The sequence below is a fragment of the Molothrus ater genome, chromosome 3 (genome assembly GCF_012460135.2).
Source record: "Molothrus ater isolate BHLD 08-10-18 breed brown headed cowbird chromosome 3, BPBGC_Mater_1.1, whole genome shotgun sequence".
NCBI lineage: Eukaryota > Metazoa > Chordata > Aves > Passeriformes > Icteridae > Molothrus > Molothrus ater.
The window spans coordinates 111,959,435-111,980,712 of NC_050480.2; the positions used below are offsets into that span (position 1 = coordinate 111,959,435).

The window sequence follows — 21,278 nt, forward strand, 5'->3', positions numbered from 1 at the left end:
CAGGGGCTGAAAAGCTTTTCCTAGGCTAACCCAGTGCCTCAGCTTGTGCTGGTGCTCACAGGGGTCCCAGGATGAGGGAAGAGACGAGAATGTTGACTCCATGTTTCAGAAGGCTGAAACATTTTTATGATATATATTACAGAAGACTTATTATTTTATGATATATATTCTATTAAAACTATACTAAAAGAAGGCTTATTATTTTATGATATATATTCTATTAAAACTATACTAAAAGAATAGAAGAAAGGGTTTCATCAGAAGGCTGACTAAGAATAGAAAAAGAAAGAATGATAACAAAGGCTTGTGACTGACGCAGACAGTCCAGACAGCTGGCTGTGATTGGCCATTAATTAGAAACAACCCCATGAGACCAATCCCAGATGCACCTGTTGCATTCCACAGCAGCAGATAATCATTGGTTACATTTTGTCCTGAGGCCTCTCAGCTTCTCAGGAGAAAAAAAATCCTAAGGAAAGGATTTTTCATAAAAGATGTCTGTGACATCAGCTGGCTTTCTTGGGAGCTTGCATGATCACAGGAACTTTAGGAGCTCAAAGGTCCTGCTTGCAAAACCAGGCTGGTCCATGCCACAGCACAAGGGGCCAGCACCCCTAACTCAGCTTTGTCACTGTCCCACTCAGGTGGGGCATTTCCTCACTGCTAATCCAAGGTACAGGAAGCTCCAAAGAGCCAGGAGAAACCTGAAACCTCCCCAGGGAAGGAGGTTGTGCAATTCCAGCACTACCTGTTGTGAAAAACGTCAATCACTTGGTTTGAAAATTTTAAAAGTTTAATAGTAATAAAATGGTTATAAAAATAGTAATACAATAGAGTAATACTAATCTGGACAATCTGAATTAGGACAATATGAGACAATAGAGACAAAGAGTTACAGACGTCCGGGTACCTTTTTCTGGGCAAAATAAGCCCGAACAAGGACACACATTAACAAAGGATTGACCCTTAAAAACAACAGCCTGTTGCATATTCATACACCTCATACATGATGCATAAATTCCATTCAAACACAGGATTCTGTCTGGTCATCCTCAGCTTCTTCCTCTGAATCCTGACAGCTGCCTTCAAGGTGGGAAGTTGATTTCTTCTGATAATGGAGCAATAAATTCAATTTCTCTGAAAGATTCAGGTGTCCTGTGGCTGCTATCTCAGTGCAAGTCCTTTCTTTAAAGTAAGTATCCTACATAGCATAGTTTCTATTTGAACATTTTTTATAACCTAAAACTCTATTTACCACACTACTTAATAGAATGAATCCAGCATTACTTTCTAACACAACACATACAATATTCATTTGAATATTTGCCAAAAGCCAATCATAAAATCCGTGCATTTTTCCCACCTGTGCTGCTGCAGCGTGGCACAGCCAGGAGACAAACCCAGAGCAGAGGCAGCAGATGTTTGCTGCTGCATTCAGCTCCCCTCTCTGCCAACCCTTTCCAGGCTCACTCCAGCACCCAGACCCAGCTCCTGCCCTTCCCATGCACAGACAGCAGGGAAAGGCTCTTCCCCAGAGGGTGGAACAGCTCCCCAGGGAATGGTGACACTCCCAAGGCTGCCAGAGCTCCAGGAGTGTTTGGACAATGCTCTCAGGGTGGGATTTTTGGGGTGTCTGGTGCAGGGCCAGGAGCTGCACTCCATGGTCCTTATGAATCCCTTCCAACTCAGGATATTCTCTCTCTGTGATTCTTTGCCCTCCAGCTCAGAGTTACTTCTCCAGTGTGCTCAGTCATGGTACTACAGGCATTAAAATAATGTTTTAGTGCAGTTTTTAGCAGCCAAGTCAAAGTATTTTGGCTGATAATTCCATCTGTGCCCTTGGCTTTTGGTTATATTAGAACTGCACACAGTGAGGTAGATATTGAGACATTATTACAGGTGCTCTGCATCCAGAGCAATTCCCATAGAAATGTATTTGCAGTCCACTTCATCTTGATGACAAGGCTGGAATTAGGGCAATTCCAGCTGGGAACTGCTGCTGTGTTTTAACACATGCTGCAATGCAAGGCAGCTGCACTGACCTTTCCTGGCTGCTGCTCTGGGCTTTTCCCCACAAACACTTTGAAGGGTTTGGACTGGTTCTGATCTGCTGCCACTCTGCCAGGTGAGCAGCCCTGTTCCAAACTCTCAGGAGAGGTGGGAGGCTCAGCACTCGAGGCTGCAGCAGGAGCAGGGGGCTCCAGGCAAGGGGCAGGGGCCAGGCCTTGTTATTCCACACTTTCCGATAAGAGACCCAGCACATTTTTGGCCTTCCCACACAAATCCATATTTGTATGGCTGCCAGATCTTTATCACTTCCCTTTCTGCTTTTTTTTTTTGGTTGCTTGTTTTAAACTTTGCCCAAGGTTACATTCAGCAAAGGCTGCTCCCTCAAAATACAGCATTAAACCCACTATCACATTAACATCTGGAAATCTTATTTAAATCCTTCTTAAAAGTGAATGTTTTGCCAAAAGAAAGCCCCAAGTGAGCCAGAAAGCAGAGAATTTTTGCAGCACATCCCTTTGCAAGTGAAGCATTTTGCAAAGGCCACCTTGCAGCTGTTGTTGTGACCTTCTGGAGATCAATGTCCCCACCTGTGCTCACCCTCTCCTGGGGGAGCAAACACCACACACAAAACAAGCAGCGCTTGGTAGCCTGGAATTTGACACTGGATATAAACGAGCTCAAAACCTCCTACATCAAGTACAACCTGCTGCAGGCACCAACTCAAAGCCCCCTCAAAAATGGCTTAGAAAGAGCCCAGCAGCTGTTGAACTAATTCCCTTTTTTCCCACCCAAATTAATGTTTGGAATCTGCACGTCTCGGACTAAAAGCCACTTTGTTACTCTCAGTCGCTGCTTGTGGCCTTTTATAATTTTCCTTTGGGGGATCAACACTGCCCTTAAGAGTTAAAGGTTGGGGTTTTTTTCACCACCACAGCATCATCTGTATTTCTTATTTACAGAATCAGACATCATCTGTAATTAATATTTTCAGTAACCCCTCTGCTGGCCCTTCACCTCTGTTTTCACCCTGCAGCTGCTCAGGGATGCCTGACAGGGCCCCTTTTTGCAGCTCCTATGTCCAGCAAATGTTCCAGACAAACAGGAGACTATTCCAGATTATCCCTCCCCAGATTTAATGACTCTGGAAAGATCCCCAGGGAAGGAGTGTTTACTGCCAACGAGCTCCATTAAGTATCCAACAACATCCATCAAAAAAACAGCAAAACATTCGGGTTTTAATTATTTTTCAAGCTGGCTGTAGCACACAGAATATCACAGAGCATGTGCCTGCCCACAATTCTCTGCATTCTTTTGGGGACTGTCAGCAAAGACAGTGTGAAAAATGCATGTGTTTTATGATTGGCTTTTCGCAAATATTCAAATGAATATTGTATGTGTTGTGTTAGAAAGTAATGCTGGATTCATTCTATTAAGTACTGTGTTAAATAGAGTTTTAGGTTATAAAATATGTTCAAATAGAAACCATGCTATGTAGGATACTTTCTATAAAGAAAGGACTCACAGTGAAATAGCAGCCACAGGACACCTGAATCTTTCAGAGAAAGAGAATTTATTGGTCCATTATCAGGAAAACTGAGCTTCCCACCTTGAAGGCGCTGTCAGGATTCAGAGGAAGAAGCTGAGGATGACCAGACAGAATCCTGTGTTTGAATGGAATTTATGCATCATGTATGAAGAGTATGAATATGCAACAGACTGTTGTTTTTAAGGGTTAATCCTCTGTTAATGTGTGTCCTTTTTCCCAGAAAAGGTACCCAGACATCCATAACTCTTTCTTTTATTGTCCTAATTCAAGTTGTCCAAATTATTATTACTCTTATTGTATTACTATTTTTATAACCATTCTATTACTCTGAAACTTTTAAAATTCTCAAAACAAGTGATTGGCGTTTTTCACAGACAGCTACTCCCAGGAGGAGTAACTTTACTCAGGATAACCAAGCAGTAGGAAAACCCTGATTTTTGCCCTATAATGCCAGCAGGGAGGGAGCAGAGTTACTGGGAACACCTTTAGGACAGTGACAGGCTCCTGGCACAAGAGGCTTTGTTTAGGATGTGGTTTTGCACTGCTGCTCAGCTGATCTCATGGCCTGGTGCTGCTGAAAAGAGAGATCTCCTTCCCAACTTCCAAGCCTGAATCAAGGAGTTAGGCTGGAAGGAAACTGTCTGGACTGAGAGGGAAGGAATCGGATCTGTATCAGTGCAAAAAGATCAGTGGGAGCAAAAACCTTTCCTTGCATCACCAGCTTGCCATGAGATCAGTTCAGCTGCAATGCACAGGCACACTCTAAATTTAGAGAGCTTTCTAACTCTAAAGCTCTATCCCACATCCATTATTCCTCTCCAACACAAGAATGAGCCATGCTATTATAAATGCTTTTATACCAACATTGTGCTCTCCACCCTAGAGGAGCACACATCAATTGTGGATAAAGTGGTTCAACTTTGGAACGTAGACAAAAACTGAGCAAACGCTAATGGTGGTGAAAGACAGGTTGCCTGGGGAGAGAAATGATCAGAGATTTAAGAGGAAAGGGGAGAAAAAAAAAAAACCCTACAGATAATTTACCTGTGCTTGGGTCACTGCTCATTAGTGCTCTGAAGAGAATCACTTCACAAGTTATAAATTAGGCTGCTCTTGGCTTACTCCCTTATTATCCAGCTCAGGCAGCAGGCCAGGAGCCTTTCACACGCAGCACCGGATAATGGGAACACTTAGTCTGAATAAAATGAACAGAGGCAAAGAAAAAAAAAAAAAACCAGGGGCCTTCATTTGGGCAGGAAAAACCATCAGGAGACCCAGCAGTGGCATTGGGTTTCACCAGTCACTTCTCTGTCACTCTGCATTTCCTCCTTCTCTGGAGAAGGGAAAACCTCTCCAAAAACAAATTTGGGCTGTGCAGAAGTTGTTTTCTCCTGTTGATATTTCCATCTACCCCCTGCTGGTTTGGGATTTCCAACAGACTTTTTAAAAGCTTTCCCCATTCAGGCTGAGCTCTACTCTTAAGAAGTTTCTGGAGAGACTGTTCATAAAAACTTTTAATTTTGGTTATTAGGCAGATCTCACTGTTCAACAGCAAGTAGTCAATTTCTGTCTCAATTTTTTTATCCTTTTATAATCGTGGCTTGGAAAAAAATGCAGCTATAACACTTTTTTAAACATTCATGATTTTTTAGCTGTATAAAATAAAATCCATAAAATCCAGCAGACAGTAATATACCAGTGATACCTATCAGAGCTGGCAAGGGCAAGATCACTCTTTTCCCACACATCTTCTAATCTCCTGCTTATATCTCTGATAAAATAAACTCATTATTAAAAAGTGCTTTAGTCTAAAGGTTAAAGGTTGACAAAATCCACAACTTTGGAACAACAAAAGCCAACTTTGACCAGAAAGGCTGAGACAGCTAATTCAGCTCAAAAACTTTGGCAATTTTCCCTCCTTCAAGGATGAGCTGTGCAGCTGCAGCCCCGCCACCAGCAGCAGCCTGACACTTGGCCTTGCTCTTAGGATTCCATCTCAGAGGCAAAAGCACATGGCAACAAAGACACACTTGGCCAGTGAACCCAAGAGGATCTGTATAAATTAGCTCCCTGGAGACCTGACAAAGGCTCCTTTCCCTCCTCAAAGGCATCAGCCTCACGGTGAGCGCTCCAGACAGAATTAAAAGGACTCTAAATCTGTCCACAGGGAAAGGCAGCAGCTGGACCAGCAGGATGAAGCAGAGAGTTCAGGCAGCCCCACACGGGAGGGAAGAGGGCAGAAGTAAATCCTCCTTTCCTTAGGGGCAGTTTCAGTGCACTGCAATCCCCTCCCAGGTTAAATCTCTCCTCTAAAAATGCCACTGGTACAGAGGGCTGAGGCACCGTGCAACGACTCTGGTCCCATTACAGATCCAGCCCCACTCAGCACCAGCCTCCAAATTCTTCCCCCTCTCTTTTCAAACACTAATATGCAAAACAAAGGCTGCCAGAGCTCTGGGAGCATTTGGACAGTGCTCTCAGGCACAGGGTGGGATTGCTGGAGTGTCTGTGCAGGACCAGGAGTTGAACTGGATAATCTTTATGAGTCCCTTCCAGCTCAGGATATTCTTAAATTCCAGGTAGTTTTTTTTTTGCAGCACTACCTAATACAGGTCCAGGCTGAAGCCAGCCTCAGAGGCAGCTCCTTCTGCCCAGGAGCCTCCCTGGAGAGGTAAAGCTGCCTCCCTTGCTCACTACTCTGGACCAAGAAAAACTCCTCTTCTAAAATTTTAAGCATCATCTTCACAGCAAGATGCCCGTGACTTCCACATCAGCCTTTCTGCTGCCTGTGGGAGGCACAGATCTTGGCTTGCTTTTAGCTCCTGAGTCACTTGGGAGCTGGGAACAGAAGGAATAAGAATCCTTCAGTCATCAGCATCACCAGCTAAAAACACCCAGAGAGCAGCAGCAGGTCTGAGAGCCACCGAGTGCAGGAAGCACGTGACAAAAACATCTCCAGCAGTAAAAAATTTAATAACCTTGTTATTAATTCTGAACAAACAACAACAACACCACTGATTCCCACTCTTCCTTTGATTCGCAACAGGAGGAGGAAGAAATAAACTTGTTTGAACAGGAACAGCTGTTACATCAATGCCAGTTTAATGGAGTCTCCAGCATCCTGTTCTCGGGAGAGCCGTGGATGTTTGAGGAGGAGTTCTGCCTTTTCAAGAGGACTTCAGAACCTCAGACACCAACCTGCAGCTAGATTTCCTCCCTAATCAGAAGTCAATTATCCTGCTGAGTGATGACAGAACAATTCACAAAGTAAAACCCTTCTCGTTTCAGGGCCCTCTGTGATGGAGTTGTGCTGGGAACTTCCTTACAACAAAAGCAAGGAGGATTTCACTTGTGCTTCCCACAATTACTCCCAAGGGCCTCGCTCTGAACTGCCAGGTGAACCTGCAGTGTAGAAAAAGCTTCACTGCCAATGTGAGCTAATCCACTTTTATCCCCAGCAGAAGTTCCCAAGTTTTTACAAGTCTGAGGAGATCTAGAAAGCATTTACACCCAGCATTTACACCCAGCATTTACACCCAGCTGTCTCTAGAGCTCACTCACAGAACCAAATTTGTGCTACTGCCATTGTTTCTCACTCCCCAGTCACTGCTACAGTAATGCAAACCTCCTGGGGAGCCCTTTTAATAATTTTTAACCACTTTGAAACAGTTTTATTATAATAAATAATTACTGCAACATTTTCATATCACAAAGAAGTTTTCATTTGTTCTCAGGCTTTGTTCCTTGCAGGGTTCTCATCCCAGCACTGTTCCCTTCCCAGGTGTCTGAGGTCAGATAAACTGAAATGAGTTCCAGAGAGGGCTCTCAGTATCTGCTGTTGGATAAATGAAGCCTCAAGTTCATGGAATGGGTTGGATTGGAAAGGACCTCAAAACTCATCCCGTTCCACAGGGTGAGTTTAACAATGTTATTGTTAACACTGTTATTTAACAATGAAAAGAAACAGCAAGACCAAGAGAAGAATCAGGGAATCTTTAAGGTTGGAAAATCACAAAAATCCAGCCATCAGCTCAGCACCACCACGCTCACCACTACACCAGGTCCTCAAGTGCCACATCCACACATTTTTTGAACACTTCCAGTGATGGTGATTCCACCACTGCCCTGGGCAGCCCATTCCAGTGCTTGACAACCCTTGCCATGAAGGAATTTTTCCAAATTTAACCTCCCCTGGCACAACCTGAGGCTGTTTCCTCTTACCTGAGAGAAGACCTGACCTCCACCTCCCCACAACCTCCTGTCAGGGAGCAAGAAGAGGCCTGGGGAATTGCAGCCCTGCACTAACACACCATGGAGGATCTCACAGCAACCTGATGGCTTTCACCTCGCTGGAGCTCCTTCCCTCTAACCCTCTGTGTGATCCAAGAACTGGGAGCAGAAATGAATTAAACACACAAACAGTGACTTATTCTCCCCAAATGTGAAGCAGCTCCTGGAGGGAAGGGAGGAGAACAGAAGCCAGGCTGACATTCCAAGCTCAGCAAGCAGGAGCACTCCAGCACATACTGCTGGCTTTGTGATGTGCCACAAAGGCAGCCTGTTCCAGCTCCCCTGTCACACATTGTCCCACACTGCTCTGCTCCCAGTTTCAGTGGCTGCATTAAATGGAAAAGTCCCCTGGCTGATGGCACAAGGGGCTGGATGCTCCCAGCTCCACTTCCCCAGCGTGGCTGGATCACTGCAGGATCCCGGGGAGGTCTCCAAAGCTCCCCTTGCTCCAAGCTAATCCAGGAGGTTTTCCCTTCATGGAGTCTCTCATCACAAGAGATTTACTTGGGCAGAGCAAAATTCCACCACACAACTCAGCATTTTACAGGCCCTTTCCACACTGGCTCTATTATTCAGGCAATGTATTAAAAAAAGGTGAAATAGAAATAAATAGATGCAGTGTTCCAGTGCTGTCCAGGAAGAGCTGACCCCTCTTGCAGGGAGATCAATGTCTGCTGCATTTATACCCTCTAAGGCCAAAAATAATGCTGGAACCACCAGGAGAAACGGCCAATTAAGCTGTTTTTCTCCCAAGCAGATTAAAAATTACTCTCAATTTGCTACCTTACTAAACTACAGCTGAAATTATTACAGTAGGCTGACTGTGGGCTGACAGGCTGGCTGTGTGCAACTTCACATTCAGGAGAGTCAAAGCAAGGGCCATTAATATAAATTTATGTATTTATATCTAGATATCTAGATATAGATTAGATATAGATATAGAGATTTGATATGAATATAGATATAGATAAATAGATAGATATAGATATAGATATGAAAGGAAGGAAGGAATACTAAAAATCCTCCATCCTTCACCAACAAGCAGGGGCTGGGACACCCTGAGGAGTGATAGAAAATCAACCTAGAGTTTCTGGCTGTATTTCTCTCTGTCCTCCTCCTGGTGTCCCCTGTCCAGGAGGACTCCCCAGCTGGGTTCAGGACTGGTTGAGGCACAGGTGACACATCTTGGCAGGCCAGGTGAGGCTTTGGGGAGTTTTTGGTGTTTTATTGACAGATCTGTGCAATGAACTGGGAGAGAACTGCCACAAGGACTTGGTCCTTTGGGTTCCCTGTGCAAAACAGAAGCCACAGTGGAGCAGAGACAGAGCTGGGAGCTTTTTGGGGCTAAAGGCAGGAAGGAAGGCAGCAGAGAGGCAAGAAGAAAAGCACAGTGGTAGAAATAGCAGTGGAGGCATGGAAGATAAAGCTGAACACTGGGAAAAAACTGCTCGGGATGGTCCAGGAGCTGAGATTCAGCACCAAGGAAAACAGCCAAGAGTTCTCAGCTGAACAGAGGCCCAAGTTTCCCAGGCTGCCCACAGGCCAGGGCTCTAATCACCCCTGGAGGAGCCCTGACTCACCTCAGGGCAGCACAAAAGCCACAGATGTGAGTCAGGGCAGATAGAGAAAACCACAGACTTGTCAGCCCCAAGCGCCCTGGGACTGCAGCCCTGGTGTTAACACTTTAATCACATCACATTCCAGTTCTACTTTTTGGAAGCCACTAATAAAATAAATATCATTTATACAGAGCAGAGGAGATGGAGAGCCAGGTCCTGCTCTTGCAGAACCAGAACCTGTTTGATGACTGATTTATATTTCTCTAAATAAGACCAATTCTCCATTTGGATATCATTTCTTAAGCAATGCAGAGGGGGAGAGGGTTTAACACCCAGAATGATTCTTGTCACCATTTAGAAGATGCAGTAGACACCAGCAGCCATTTAGTTTCACAAAATTGCTGCAGGATACAAAGATGCATCCCATATCCTGGCTGACAGCTTTAGCAAAAAGCCACACAGCCCTGCCAGGGCTCCTTGTTAACAATGTATTGTTCTAGTGACTCAGTGCACTGGAATGCTACCAGGTTTATTCATAGCTTTCCTGATAGGAGTTTTTAGATTAGACACACACAAATCTCTGCTTTTTATAAATAAATAAATAAATAAATAAATAAAAGACTATTATTACATGGAACATCAAAATTCCTGTTTTCTTTTCTATGGCTAAATATACAGAGAACTCCAGCAAAAGGACAGGACCTCAATAAACCCAAAGGTTCTTTCAATTTTCTAATAAGAACACTCAAGAGGAGAAAAAATTACCACAAATTGTAAACAGTGAATATAATAAAGATGGTCAAAAGCATGAAGCATCTCTGTAAGGACCATTGAATCAATTAGGACATTTTAGTCTGGAGAAGAGGCCTCTGACAGGGGACACAGTAGGGATTTACAGAATTTTAATGCAAATGACAATTCCCCAAATATGAGATGGCAGAAGGTGCAGTTACCAAAAGGAAGTGATCCAGCACACCAAGTTAAGCTTTGAAATGCCTGGACAGAGGCTGAAAAAGCACAAGAGCTGAATGAACTGATGGGAGATGAACATTCCTGCTGGCCATGGCTGGAGACAGGACAGACCCAGCCTCCCCCAGCTCAGGTGCTTGTTTGCCACATCCTGGGTTTTTAAGAAGCAGACAAAAGTCTCCAGCATCTTCTGAGGGGAACAGCAGCAAGGAGCAGGAATTCCACCCTCTCACTTCCCAGGAGGTCCAGGCAGCACAAACCCTCCCTGCCATGCCCAAGTGCTCTCCCCCTGCCCTTCTGCACTGCAGCTGTGAGCAAAGACCTGTGTGAAGCACAGGAAGCGTCAGACCCACGCTGGTGTTCACGTGGATGGTGCCACATCCTCACAGGAAGGGACCTGCTGCAAAACTCCTGCAGAACTTGGCTTTGCTGCCAAGCCAGGAAGTCTCAGGAAGTGTTTGAAGATGAGTTGTCCTGAAAGTATTCTTAGATTCCGGGCCCAACCCAGTTATTTCGATATTTAGTGTCATGGAGAGAGTTTTGCATAAAAATGACTTGTTAAGGAGTCCCTTGAAACAGGTTATTTTGCCATTCTGCTCCATGGCAATCACAGACTGTTTCCAGAATCTTCCTGCCAAGAAAAGCCCTCCCCTGAGCTATCTCCTACTGACCTAAATCCATACTCCTTGCTTTAATCACAGTCTTCCACCCTAAAAAGGACTCCAAACCTGGAATCCTTGTCTCCTACATTCATTCCTCCAGGCAGCAGGCCCACTAACCCAGAAGGGCTCCTGAAGGTCAATGCTGAATGTGCTGCCCACCACAGCAGTGCAATAAATGTTGCACAGGCCAAATGATGTCCCAGGGTATGGGAACCCAGGACATCCCTCTGGCTGTCCCAGACTGCCAAGATCCCTGCCAGGGGGCTCAGAGACCCTGGCACAGAGCCCAAAACACCTGTGGTTTTGATTAGGACCCATGGAGCAAATTACCAACCTTAGATGAAGATCAGCAAGCCACAACAGTTTAAGTAGAATAATAGTGAAGTTATTATGGGGTGGAAAAGTAGATTTTTGGGGTTTTAGAATGGGGGTTCAGGAGGCAAGATGGAGGGATCTGGACATGTCCAGCCTTTCTCCTTCTTCTTCTCGGCCTCCATCTTCTGCTGTGATGGTGGCACTTTGGGATTGGTTTAGAGTAGAAGCTCACTGTCTAACATAGGTGATAGGTATTGGGAAGTAATTGTAAACATTGTACAGGTAGTTTTTAATATAAAGACATAACACCACCCCGGGGGCAGGCAGAGTGCCTGGAACTGTCCTGCTGAATGGACCTCAGCTGGACAGGAGAAAGAATTTTATAGATAAGGAACAATAAACAACTTTGAGACTGAGAAATGAAGAGCTCTGACTCCTTCTTCAAGCACCAGGCTGGGAAAAGAGACTTTCTAACTCTTCTCGGGGTCACTCTGACAAGCTAGAGATCCTGATGCTGAGGGAAAGCTGTGCAGCCCTGGCCTTGTGCAACTGCACAGAGCTGTCAGCCTGAGACTTCCTCCTCCTTAAGATATGCAAAAGAGAAGGAGAATTCAATGGTATTGACTGACTGCAGCTCCTCAAGTCAGCAGATGTGGCTCAGAGCACAGCCTGGGATCAGAGCTGTCGATGAGGGCCTTGGCGCGCTGGCACCGTTGGTCGATACCGGCGTGGTTTGTCCTTCACGTGCCCCCACTGCTACTCCCAGCTTTGTTATTCACGGTGGAATTTTTCACAGGAGCTGTGTTCCAGCTGAGGGGAGTCCCTGCTGTGTTTGGCAGGGCACAAAGATTTCCTGGATCCAGAAGTACAAGGAGAAATGCTGCAATACACAGGAATAGACACCTGAGCCCAGGACACCCTGCATGTACTGGCTGGATGTGGGAGAAATGAGGAATCCACAAATAAGTTTGTCTCTCTTTGCCTTCTTTCCCAAAAGCACAGGAATTCTCTGCCCTGCTCCCCGGATACATCCACGCCAACCTGATGACACAACCCAGTCTCTAAATGCATTATTTCATCCTTGACTTTTGTTAACAAACACTTTCAGTTTCAAGATTCATCATCCCACATTATCCTTAGGGAATCACCTGCTAGGACTGTCACAATAAACTCAATTGCTGCAGCTCCCACACTCACCTGAATTTTACAGCCTGTGCTAGAGCATCCTCCTGGCTTTCAGAGGCAATTCCCTATTTCAGTCTGGCCACACCACTGCACCACATGGGCCAAGACATTCCAATTACTCAGAATTTACTAGCTGGAGTATTTACTCCCTCACAGTTGTGAGTTCTAAGATGTTTGCAGACACCTCATAAAGCACAGGCTCGTTATTACAGCTCATTAACACGCATGCAAGATATTTTAATGTGTAAAAATTCCCCATGAAATAAAGATTTTCTCCTCCACTTTCAGGGCAAACCTGCCATCCTTACCATGAACTGGACAATGCTTTCCAGTGGTTTATTCCTGCTCTTTTCCACCCACCAGTCAAGCCAAGCCTCATTTGGCTGATTTCATAGCACTCATTTATGAGCAACCCCAGCATGTGCCGTGGCTGGAACCTCATCCACCCTCCTCACTCAGCTCCAACACTTCCAACACGGCTGGAATAGCTCTGGGGAGCATTTCCACTCCTGATCCTGCAGCACAGGAAGCCTCAAGGTGACACCTTTAGTGTTGACTCCCCACAGCCCTGAGCAGAATTGCAGCAGTTCTCTGCTCTGCCACTATTGGAAGTAGGATGAGGACACAATTTATCACTTCAGCTAAAAGGAGCTGGAGCACACTTCTCCCAAAACAAGAGTTAAGCCAAGGAAGTTTGTACTTTTAGGAGAACACTGTGCAAGCATGCAGACTTAATGCTGAGCCCCAATGGAGGCAATTTGAGGCTGACATCAGGTACTACAGAAAGTTTTATTCCTGAAATATGAAGGTACTCACTGTACACGGTGAGCAGCTGGCAAACTGGAATCTGTCCCTCTCCTGCAGCCAGCTCTCTACTCATCTGTCTGGAGCCTGTTAGAGAGGAAAAAAGAGCTGTAAATATTGATAAAGTGACCCAAAATTTTTTTAACAAGTTTTTTACATCAAGAAGTATCAGGATCTCTAGCTTGTCAGAGTGACCCCAAGATGAGTTGGAAAGTCTCTTTTCCCAGCCTGGTGCTTGAAGAAGGAGTCAGAGATCTTCATTTCTCAGTCTCAAAGTTGTTTATTGTTCCTTATCTATAAAATTCTTTCTCCTGTCCAGCTGAGGTCCATCCAGCAGGACAGTTCCAGGCACTCTGCCAGCCCCCGGGGTGGTGTTATGTCTTTATATAAAAACTACCTGTACAATGTTTACAATCACTTCCCAACACCTATCACCTGTGTTAGACAGTGAGCTTCTACTCTAAACCAATCCAAAAGTGCCACCATCACAGCAGAAGATGGAGGCCAAGAAGAAGAAGGAGAAAGGCTGGGCACACCCAGATCCCTCCATCTTGCCCCCTGAACCCCCATTCTAAAAACCCCAAAATCTACTTTTTCACCCCATGATAAATTCACTATTATTCTACTTAATTTGTCGTGGCTTGCAGATCTTCATCTAAGGTTGGTAACTTGCTCCATGGGTCATAATCAAAACCAGAGGGATTTTGGGCTCTGTGCCAGGGTCTCTGAGCCCCCTGGCAGGGGTCTGGGCTGCTCAGGACAGCCAGAGGGATGTCCTGGGTCCTGACAAAGAAGCAGGCCAGGTAATCAATGCAGAACAGACACCCTCACCTCCCCAGCTCTGAGGTCAAGAACTCCAAGCAGCTGCAAAGCTCTCAGCAAGGTCTCCCAAGCAAATGCTGTGATGCTTGAAAACAACCGCAGCACCGGCTGCCTTTGGAGGCTGCTGAGGTCAGACCTGAGGCAGCCCAGGAGAAAAGCAAAGTATTTATACATGAGAGCAGCAGCAAGAGCTTCCCAAAGCCAGTTCCTCCAGAGGCAGTGAATCACAGCTCTTTGTGCCACGTCCTGATCCCCAAAGCACCATTACACACGAAAGGGAACAAATGTTTATGCAGACACTGTGCTGAAGGGTTGCATGGGCTCTGATCTGGAGTGCACCAAAGAAGTTCCCTTTAATATATTTGTTGTTCCAACACACTTTATCCCCTTAATGAGGCGCCACTGAAGTTCTGCTTAAACCCATCTTGATTAAGGAAAAGATTATCCATGGAATTGCCAGCCGTACATGTTGGTATACATCACACACAGACCAACTGTGCTTCAGGGAGACATTAAATCCCCGTTCAATTAATAGAGACACCTCTTAAAATGAGCATTAAATAATTCCCCACAATGTAGCACAACAACTGGCTACTCCAGTAAATTGGAATAGAAATAACTTCCAATCTCTCCACCAACAAAATCCCAATCAAAGTTTGCCCTTAAAACAAGAGGTCAGTACAGAGGGATGGGGGGCAGGAATGTTACTACCTCAGTGCTATTGTGTGCTTATATTAAAAGCTCTTCATCAAAAAAATTAAATGAAATGGATGCCTTTCATGTTTATCAATAACAGAGCTAATGGTTTTTATGTAAATGCCATTACTTCCAGCCAGATCTGCAAGAGACTGGAGCCACATAGCCCCATCTCCCCTCGCAAGAGACTCCCTTCAGGCAGCCAATCTAAATGCAAATTACAATCAAATGCAAAACCAAGAGTTTTCTGGATGATACTGAACACATAAACCCAGGGACAAAGCAGAGATATTTAAGAGCAACCCTCCTCTTCTGGAAAGACCTCCTGATCTCACATTGCTTTTCTATCATGAACATCCATAAAAATTAAAGTATAATTTGGTTCTCATTTATAGTCATATTATTTATCAGCTTCTTCCTTTCTATTGCCTTCAGTGTTAAAAAAAAATAAGAGGGGAATGTTCTTCTGTAGAGAGAATCACCTCTCAGAGATGTTTCCCCCACAACAGGAGCATTCCATCACCAAGGATATTAAATCAGAGCCATAATAAAGCCCCAGCTGGATTTGCCAAGAACAAACCGCACTTCCACATTTTCAGGAGGAAATTTCTTCTTGGAATGGAGCTGTTTTGCAAATCAAGGAAGAAGGTGTTACTACAGGATGGTTATTAAGAGGCAGAGACACAAAACTGTTGTCAGCACAAGGAGCACCATGTTCCTGGAGCATGAAAGCTTTTTGAAGAACACTTAAATCTGACCCCTACCTGGAGCACAGATCCAGCCAGGATTTTGTCAGCAGTGATTAAAACAAGGTTCTAATGGCAAACCTGAAAAGAAGCTAACCTTAGCAACCGTGCTGCTTAGCGAGGAGAATGCACAGAGGAGAAGCTGAGATTAAAACAAAGGGCAAAAAGCTGACAACCCAGCTATGGCAGAGCCTGCACGTGAGTCTCAGCAGGGACTGGCTCTGACTACCACAGGCAGCTCCACACCAAACTTCCACCCCAGGAGGAGCACAGGTCCTTGGAGGGATGCTGCTAATTAACAACGAGGCTGAGCACACGCTCGTTACACAGCCGAGGAGCTGAGCACTTTGTGTGCGTGCAGGAATACTCACAGAGCAGAACTTTGCTAATTAATATTAATAACTGTGAGACCACTGCTGCAAACAGCTGGATTTTGGGAATCAGCCAGCAAGAAACCGTGCAAAGTGGGGAAGCAGAGGGACAACACAGCCCAGCGGGCGCCTGGTTCGCTTCTTTGGGTATCTATAATTAAATAATTTATCATTGTGCTCCTGTGACTACAAGTCAATGTGCAGCCTGTCAACAAAGCACCTCCTGTTATGCAAAGTCTTGCTAAATCTGAAAGTTTGACTGCCTGTAGAAAGATTTTTTTTTAAATTAAAAACCACCACCTGACTACCTTCTCTTAGAAACTTTTCTGTGGGCCAGCATTTCAGAAAAGTCATCAACATCTTCTTCATGTTCTGTCTTACAGATCTATTGTTCTATATACAAAACCTCAGGACATCCCTCTGGCTGTCCTGGACTGCCAAGACCCCTGCCAGGGGGCTCAGAGACCCTGGCACAGAGCCCAAAATCCCTCTGGTTTTGATTATGACCTGTGGAGCAAATTACCAACCTTAGATGAAGATGTGCAAGCCATGACAGTTTAAGTAGAATGATGGTGAATTTATCATGGGGTGAAAAATAGATTTTTGGGGTTTTTAGAACGGGGGTTCAGGAGGCAAGATGGAGGGATCTGGGCATGTCCAGCCTTTCTCCTTCTTCTTCTTGGCCTCCATCTTCTGCTGTGATGGTGCCACTTTTGGATTGGTTTAGAGTAGAAGCTCACTGTCTAACATAGGTGATAGGGATTGGGAAGTGATTGTAAACATTGTACAGGTAGTTTTTAGTATAAAAAGATAACACCACCCCAGGGGCTGGCAGAGTGCCTGGAACTGTCCTGCTGGACGGACCTCAGCTGGACAGGAGAAAGAATTTTATAGATAAGGAACAATAAACAACCTTGAGAACGAGAAATGAAGAGTTCTGACTCCTTCTTTGATCTCCAGGCTGGGAAAAGAGACTTTCTAACGCATCTTGGGGTCACTCTGACCAGCAGAAGCCCAAGAACCTCCGGCTTTCAGTCCTGGATCACAGCTTGGAGTTGCTAAGACTCCCTTCTCCTCGTTCCCTTGCTCCATAAACCTGGTAAAGCAAGTTTTGGGTCCTCTCTAGCAAAAGGAGACTGGGACCCCAACTTGGGCCTTGTCACCACACCGACCATGCAGGACCAACCACGAGCAATGAGAAAAGGATGAGGCCCTTCCAAAACCAGCAAATCTCCCTTTTTCCCCCACTCTGGACCAGCTGTGTGAGGCTGGGCGCTGTCACTGCCAGAACCACGGAGGATTTCACAGCCAGCCACAACCATGTGTGAGCAGAGTCCGATTTCACAGCTGTGCTGTGACTTCAGCTGTCAAACCACAGCCACAGGACCTGAGCTGAGCTGTTCCTGCAGCAAAGCCATTTCCTCCCAAAGCCCCCAAAATCAGAGGCAGCCACACACCCCAGCCTCCACCCAAATGCTGCTGCTCATGCATGGCCTCGACCAATGGCTTAACCAGCAAATGAAGATTTTTTGGTGGCAAAGAACTTCCAACCATCAACTGAATTTTGTGATTTTGCAAAGCAAAACTGGAAGTATTTCCCTTCCTGAGAGCTCCTCTTCTTTGCTGTACAATTCACAACTACACTAAACTTACCCAGCATTGTAATTTTTATTTCTCTGCTGTTCCTGCAGCAAAGCCATTTCCTCTTGCCTTTGCAAATTTTGCAATTTTGCAAAGGCAAGGAGCAAAACTGGAAGTATTTCCCTTCCTAAGAGCTCCTCTTCTTTGCTGTACAATTCACAACTACACTAAACTTACCCAGCATTGTAGTTTTTATTTCTCTGCTGTTCCTGCAGCAAAGCCATTTCCTCCCAAAGCCCCCAAAATCAGAGACAGCCACACACCCCCAGCCTCCACTCAAATGCTGCTGCTCATGCATGGCCTCGACCAATGGCTTAACCAGCAAATGAAGATTTTTTGGTAGCAAAGAACTTCCAACCATCAACTGAATTTTGTGATTTTGCAGTTTTGCAAAGGCAAGGAGCAAAACTGGAAATATTTCCCTTCCTAAGAGCTCCTGTTCTTTGCTGTACAATTCACAACTACACTAAACTTACCCAGCATTATAATTTTTATTTCTCCTTTCTGTCACCACACAGCCTCATACAGTTCACTTGCTGAAGCCCACGGTTTTCCCTTTGCAAAGGTTCAGGTTTATGCACAGCAAAACGGTCTCTTAAACCGTCTTTTCTTATTTCCTTTTGTCAGAGGCTTCATGCTATGATGAATGTGTAGAAATGCAAAGCACAAGTCCATAGAAAAAGAAGGCAGTGTGTGAGGTGGTTTTGTCTTATAAAAAAAGAGAGCCTGGATTGACTTACGCCTCATTAAAGAGCTCCAGTCTGCATTTTTATTAGATGGATTTAGACACCAATGGATTTTTTAAAAAATAATAAATTAAAAGCAGTTATATTCTTAACATATGGCCCTGGATCAGTCATGTGGATAGAAACGAAAGTGGGCACAGCAGATTCTCCAAACACGGCATGGAAATCATTTTAATGGTGCACATGACCTATAAAATTTCAAGCAACACCAAACTACACAATGGTGTGACAGAATTCAGCTACTGCAGGGCTGTGTCTTGTCCCCACACATCCCTGTGCACATCACAGCTGCTCCAGGAGACAGGAAGAGGGAGGAAAGTAATTCCTGCTAATGAACACGCTCGGGCAAATCATGCAGCATTCACTTTTTGGTGGAGAAACTGAGGCATGGAAGAGGCATTTTCTGCTATAATTCATTTCCAATCACAAATAAAACCCAGGCAATATCCCAGCCATCAGCTTTCTTCACTACCAAGTGTCTTTGGCAGCCCTGCAGTAGCCCAGTGCCATCCCCTCCTCACACCCTGGTCTCTATCCTGACAAACACACAGCTCCAAGAGAAAACTTATTTCCAAATCAAGAGCCAGTGTAGCTAATTCTGGCCTGCACAGAGCACTAATTGCTAATGTAAATTATATCTCCCCAGCTTGATGGCAATGATAAATGATGGCCAATCATGTGGGCAGAGACTGGCACTGAACAAAACAACGAGGCACACCCAGAGCAAGCATGTCTTGTAACCACTAAACACACATTTGTGTGCTCTACGTGCTGTCCAGAATATTTTAACAGCAGAAACTGCACTGGGGAAAGAAAAAACACCACCACAACAGAAAAAACCTGAGTACATTCCTCTTCATAGTCGGAGCCAAAACTTAAGAAACAAGTAACATAATTACTTCCACACCAGAAGGAAAATAAACCCAAGAACACACAGAGGGAAAGAAACAAACCTCCAAAGCAGATCTGCAAAATAGTTCAGGGCTTCTGTGCTGGGTAATAATTTCCCAGGACAAATCAGGAGAGTAAAAACTACAGGGAATCCAATTTTGGGGTGAGGAACCCACAGCACCCCCTCCTCTGCCCCCTTCCCCACAGAGAGCCTGCCGAGTTGGTGCCCAAAATCCTGCACATCCTTCAGCACATGACAACATCTCATTTTACCTGAAATGACCTTTTCTGGTGTGGCCAAAGAAGGAAAACCATTTTCTAGCCTTTTTTTGCATCAAGCACAAAGAGCATCAACCCCACCAGCGACTGCAGGTCCCACCTGTCCTGAGGTGCTCATCCACAAGAAATCCAGCATGCCAAGAGGATTCATCCAGCATGTCCAGCCCGGGTTCCCCAGCTGGGATAGCACTAGACCCAAAATCCTGGAAGGCTGGAAGCAAGCAGGAGCAGGAGCAGAGCCTCTGTGCTCCATCCAGACAGTGGAAGCACGGCTGGGACACACTCACTCTTCACCACTCACCCTTCATGGATAAGTAAAAGCACTTTAGGGAGAGCTTTTTTTTTTTCCCCCCCTCCCTTCACTTTGTTTTAAATGGCTGAAGAATTTCCTCTGTGAATGCTCCCAATTGTGGCTCACGCTGAGTTATTTTTAAAAGCACAGAACCAGATTTTCAAGGCTCTGAATGAGGAAATGCAAAGCTTTTATTAAGCAATAATAGCCCAGACAATGGTCACAATTTCCCAAGGGTCTGAACACGGCAGCTGACAATGAGCTTTATTCCTCCACAAAAACCCCTTCACAGGCTCGGAGGGTTTGCTTTGTACGATCCAGGCTCAAGTTAGGGAGTTAAAACAGAAAGCTCTGTGGTCGTTTTCAGTGTGATTTCCTCCAGCAACGCACATCTGAGCAGAGATACAAAAATCACTGGGAAAAGGAGCCATGTCCTGTCTCATTCCCTCCTTTGGTACCAGGACATCATCCCATCCAGCTGGACCTTTCCTTGGGTGAAAAATGCATATTTTATTATTGGCTTTTCACAAATATTCAAATGAATATTAGATGTGTTGTGTTAGAAAGTAATGCTGGATTCATTCTCTTAAGGAGTGTGGTAAATCCTGTTTTAGGTTATAAAAAATGCTCAAATAGAAACCATGCTATGTAAGACACTTTTTTTAAAGAAAGACTTGCAGCAGATAGCAGCCACAGGACACCTGAATCTTTCAGAGAAAATGAATTTATTGCCCTCTTATCAGAAGAAATGAACTTCTTCCTACCTCGAAGGCGCTGTCAGGATTCAGAGGAAGAAGCTGAGGATGACCAGACAGAATCCTGTGTTTGAATGGAATTTATGCATCATGTATGAGGTGTATGAATATGCAACAGGTTATTGTTTTTAAAAGTTAGTCCCTTGCTAATGTGTCCTTTTTCAGGCTTATGTTGCCCAGAAAAAGGTACCCAGACATCCATAACTCTTTGTCTCCATTGTCTCATATTGTCCTAATTCAAATTGTCTAAATTATTATTACTCTAATTGTATTACTATTTTATAACCATTCTATTACTATGAAACTTTTAGAATTTTCAAAACAAGTGATTGGCGTTTTTCACACTTGGCAGATGGATCCCAGCTGACAAACTGGTCAATATTGCCAGGGTCATGAGAGTGAAACAAAGCATTTCAGCTTTCCTCATTGATATCTGAACCACTCCAAAATGCCTCTCACTAAAATGTCACAGAGACTCTTCAAACCTCAGACCTGCTGCCGTGGGGAATCATCAGATCCAGTGGCCACATCAGCTCTTCTTTTTTCCAAGCAGGAGGAAGTTGCAGCTATGAGGAGTTTGTACAAACCCACCCAGCAGCCAAGGTTTGGCCATTTTCACTCAGGAGTGCTGGCCACAAGCAATTCCCAGCACACCTGAACCAGCTGGACTGGCTCTCTCTGCAGCCAGCATGAGCAGCA

At 44.9% G+C, this 21,278-nt stretch overlaps 1 protein-coding gene across 4 annotated transcripts in view; it reads right to left on the reverse strand.

Annotated features, from left to right (window-relative positions):
* The window catches only part of EXTL3 (exostosin like glycosyltransferase 3), a 147,212-nt gene that overhangs the window by 89,184 nt on the left and 36,750 nt on the right, over window positions 1–21,278 (reverse strand). For all 4 annotated transcript variants that reach the window (XM_036379655.2, XM_036379653.2, XM_036379651.2 and 1 more), the window contains exon 2: window positions 13,353–13,427. The gene's annotated coding sequence lies outside the window, so the exon portion shown is untranslated. The remainder of the gene's footprint in view (window positions 1–13,352; window positions 13,428–21,278) is intronic.